The sequence below is a fragment of the Mustela putorius genome, unplaced genomic scaffold (assembly GCF_011764305.1).
Source record: "Mustela putorius furo isolate JIRA1106 unplaced genomic scaffold, ASM1176430v1.1 tig00001680_pilon_pilon_pilon, whole genome shotgun sequence".
Classification (NCBI taxonomy): Eukaryota; Metazoa; Chordata; class Mammalia; order Carnivora; family Mustelidae; genus Mustela; species Mustela putorius.
The window spans coordinates 1,630,367-1,635,165 of record NW_025421840.1 but is presented as its reverse complement, the minus strand read 5'-3'; positions in this window follow the sequence as shown (position 1 = coordinate 1,635,165).

Below are 4,799 nucleotides of genomic sequence, written 5' to 3'. Positions count from 1 at the left end.
ACAGGGGGCTCGATCCCAGGACACTGGGATCATGACCTGAGCCTAAGGCAGAGGCACTTCCCCGACTGAGCCACCCAGGTGAAAAGAAAGAAAATTTCTGAGGCGGAACCTCACCTCCCAGAATTGGTGATGTGTCACCACGTGGAACAGAGGACACAGGGAGATGCAGGCTTAGGGACTATGGTATGAGCCAGTTCAGTCTGTGGTCTTTGTGGGACCCACGAGTGTTGGCATCAATATTGCCTCTAAGCTTCCATGAGTCCCAGGTGGGCAGGTGGCTTTGATCCATCCCCAGCTGAATTCCCCAGGTCTGCTTCTCCCCGGTCTATACCCATTTCCTCTCATTTTCCATTTCTTGGGTAATACGCTCTCACTCATGTCCTATTTACAAGACAATTCTTGTATGAGCTTGCATCTAGCGTGATGTTTTTTTCTGTGCAAGTGCTGAGCATTTACCTCTGAACTGTTGGCTTATCATTTAGGTAAGTTGATTCGTTCTTGGTGCTTGGATGAGTGTATGAATACATAGTACAAATATTATGAGAGAATTTACCTTACTAGCGATAAGATCATAGAATCCTTAGAGAGGGAAAATTACAGATCATATAATCCAATGCTCTCAAGATATCAAGTAACATAACATGCATTAATTGAGCACCTTCTGTGTGTATATGCAGGCATACAGAAAGAGAGAGAGAATGAATGTAAAATGTTAACATTTGGAGACTCTCAGTGAAGAATGTATAAAGATACTTTGCACTATTTTTTTTAACTTCTAATTTTTTTAAATTAATTTTTCTAATTTTTTTGAATTAAAAATAAAAGAAGTAGGTGCCTCGGTGGCTCAGTCAGTTAAGCATCTGCCTTTGGCTCAGGTCATGATCCCAGGATCCTTGGATCGAGTCCCACATTGGGCTTCCTGCTCGCCGGGGAGTCTGTTTCTCCCTCTGCCTGTGGCTCCCCCTGCTTGTGCTCTCTCTCTCTTTGGCCTGCACTCTCTCTCTCTTTCAAATAAATAAAATCTGTAAAAATAAATAAATAAAAAGTTAATACATGCAACTTTTCACCTTAAAGACTGAGAAGGGGTGTAGTAATGAGGTGTGTTAATGATAGGAAGCAGCAAACCTCAACAGTGTTTCTAAGAGATTGGTGATCGCACAGCCGGATTCTATATACTCAGCTCAACTTCTCAAACGTCTTGAGAAACAATCTTTTTGGTTTTTTTCCTAGATGCATAGAGATATAGTTGAATAAATCAGGTCGGAAAATGAAAAGATTCTCTACTTGCTATTATAGTGGTTGTGAATTACATATAAATCTCAGCCCAGAGGGAATTAATTTGATTAACGTAGATGTAAAATAAAAATTGATAGGACTATAATCCCTTGGGGGAATCTGTATTTGTTCTGGATGTTCTTATCAAATGCTTTGGAGACACAGGATACAATATTATCGTTAAGATACGTGGTGGGCTTGGCAGAGGGTCGGATGGAGGAAAGATATGGCGGTCATGTGCTTGTCTTGCTGGAAGAAGCCTGATGAAAGCCTGAGATACCAACTAGAGGGCTTGGACTGCAGAACAGGGAACCTGACCCCGGGAGCCTCTTACAGATATGTTTACCCAGACTGAGACACAGATGTGGCCAGAGCATGTGGTCCTGATTTGTATCAGGGAACTGAGGGCTTATGGTTGATCCCCTGCCTCAAAGGAAACAGAGAGCACCCCTAATTAGTTAAGGTCTTATTAAAGTCTAATAAGATCTGCTCTAAGGGGCAGACCCCACTAGGAAGACAGGGGAGGGCTGCTTATTCGAGTATTGAGTGAGTGCTTTCTGAATACGGGGCACAATGCCAAAAGGAATAACACAGAACAAGGGAAACAGGACCTACACCACCAGTCCTTATGAACTGAGGACTGCTGACCAGGGAGTTTTTCAAAGAATTCAGTTTCCCTATCTTTAAAAGGGGAAAACCTACTTCCTTCACGTATGAAACCCAAAGATTAAATGAATTGATGTATGCAAAGTAAGAAGAAAACCCCTGGCAGGTGTCAGGCACTCTATAGCTCCTGGTTTCCCTCCCTCTTTTCTTTGTGGCAAGAGCCTGAGTCGTCCTGGGTTACTCTGGTCTATCACCAGGACAGTTCCATGGTCCCAATCTAGACCTTCTTGTCTTAACCTAAATGTCCTAAGGATGGCTGAACTTGCCCTCCTGGTGCCCCCGGCCCCACACCAAGACTGCTCACTGGAGGGCAAACATTTATTTGGTTTGGAAGTCCATGGAGTTTTAAAATGTACGTATATCAGGGCTGCAACAGCGGCTTCGATTTGTAGGTTTCACCATGGTTGTGTTACCAGGTGGTGTTCGGGTTTATTAACTTTATATGCATTGGAGTCTTTGAAATTGTTGGTTCATGTGTATGGGAATAAATTTTCATGAAATGAACTACAAGCTCTGTTATACAGGACATCTTTAATACAAGAGTAAAATAGCTTTTAAATTACTAGAATGGCAGGTTTTCTGCTATAAATTTGCAGAGAGAAAGGAGGGGAAGGGAAAGAAAGCACAGACGGAGCAAAAAGAAAAAAAAGAAGAGAAAGTGGATGTGAAATCACTGTGCTTTCGGTTATGTTAGGGGAGAAATATCCCCCCTGGAGCCCAGACCTTTCTCTACCCTGCAAAGCCCTGACGAGCTTGCGTTATTTATGCTTAGGAGAAAGTCGGGATGGCAAACCAAGTTCCTCCTGAGCATAAATAAGCCTTGGGAGCTGAAGCCGAGCTAGAAGCTAAATGATAAGGGGCCGAAGGACGGCTGTGATTGAAGGCAGCCTCCAACAGGCATCGGCTTCAGATAACCGGGCTCGGACAGGGAGGAAATAGGATCTCACAGTCTCTGGGCTGCAAGGAGAGCCCAGAGCCTCCCTGGATGGAGGCTCCTCGGGCTGAGCTGTGGACCTGGGGGAGGAGTTGATGACCCCTCCCGTCCCATGGTTCGCGCTGAGATCACATTGACAGCTGTCTGCCCGGGAGGAAGGCCACTCAGACTGCTCTTTCCTCTGTCAAGCAAATTTCTCCATCTGCCCTGGGCCACAGCTCGATGGGAGATATTTCATAATCGTGTACAGAATGATTCTAGGTCCTCACAAAATCAAAACTCAGGCACAGTACAGGATCCCACGGAGACCAAGGGGAGGAGCCCTGGAGAATGTCTGCTGGTAGAGAGGAAATGTGGTAAGTTGAACCAGAAGCTCCATTTTTTTTTTTTTAAACAAGCATAAAGCTGTACATGATGCTGCTTTACTGGACTGGCAAAGAAGGAAATGAAATTGAAAAGCAAGCTCTTTTAATCTAGGCGGAAAAAAAGAATTTTATTTACATTTGCCACCCCCCCAATTTTCTGTCCTATTCCTTTCCTCTACTTTTTTCCCTGCCTAAGAATGAATTCTGAATCATCGTTCTGTTATCACTAGGAATCTGTCTAACAGTATTTCTAGGTGCGATGGCGGAGTGGGGACACGGATTCTGCCAGCCGTGCTTACCAATCACTGCCCTTATTTCACAATCAAAGCGTTCCCGGTAGTCTGTTTCTGCAGAGGAGCAGGTGTGATTGAGGACGTCGTTGGCAATCCCTGATTTTACTTGTTGGAACAGGGAGTGAAGACTTAACAACCGATTCCAGAACTTTGCATTTTCACAAGAGTTTGCGCGTCTGAAAGCAACCGCATATTAGTTAATAACTTAACATCATGCGCTTTCCTTTGATGACCCAAATGAGATTATTACCAGATTGTCTCGGATTACAGATTCTCAACGGTGGGAGCCGGGCTCGTGCAGTTTCCCATGTCTGATAGTCTGGAATGACTGCGCTTTGAAATAGGGAACTCAGGTTTTAACTTTTGGTCTCTTCATTTTTGACATAATGAACCATGAAAATCTCATTTTTCTTGCTATGCTATTTTAGATGTTAAGTTTCCTCTATTGCAAACTCAGGTACGGAGCAATGCCACGAAGTTCAGAGTCAGCAAGCAGTAGACCCTACTCACAACTATCCTTGAAACAGCAGAGCAGAAGCTGGGGACTGTGGGGCACCAGGCTGTATTTACAAGACTGAGCTGACCTTGATTGGATTTCTTAACTTAGTCACCCAGGGCGGGGTTTCAGGGACTCTAGGCACTCCCTGGGATGCTGTGTTTGGACATTTTGGGGGTAGAGCACTTTATGCTACTTACTCAGATGCCCAAAGCAGTTTACGTTGCCCAGGCTGGGGGAAAAAAAAAAGGTAAAAGGGTAAAAGCACATTTCCAGGTTTTATTTATTTTTCTGCCTCCAGCAGGTTGAGAAGACAAGGTACATGAGGGCAGCTAAGGCAACGTGCAAATGCTGTTTACCCGGATCCACTTCCTCCCTTCTTTCTGCTAACAGAACCCAGATTTTGCTCACAGGGACAGTGTGCCCAGCCTGAGAGGATGATTCATCAAGTTTCAAAACTGATCACGACAATCTCATCCTCTCTCACTAGACAGTCAGTTGCCCAGTTTCCCTCTCAGTGAGTAGTGTTGGGGGCACGTGTTCCATTTCTTGCCAATGAGATGCAAGGGGGAGTATTCAGGGAAACTTCTAGGGAGTTTTTGGTTTCTTGAGACAGTAGTGGCAGACTCAGTTGTGGCTGCTCCCTCATCCTGCCTGGAATTTGCGTGTGATACTTGGAACAGCAGCAGCCATCTTGCAACCATGAGGTGACATGCACGGGGTGGGGGTGGGTGGTGGTGTTAGGCAAAGTGGAAGGGCAGAAAGACTGA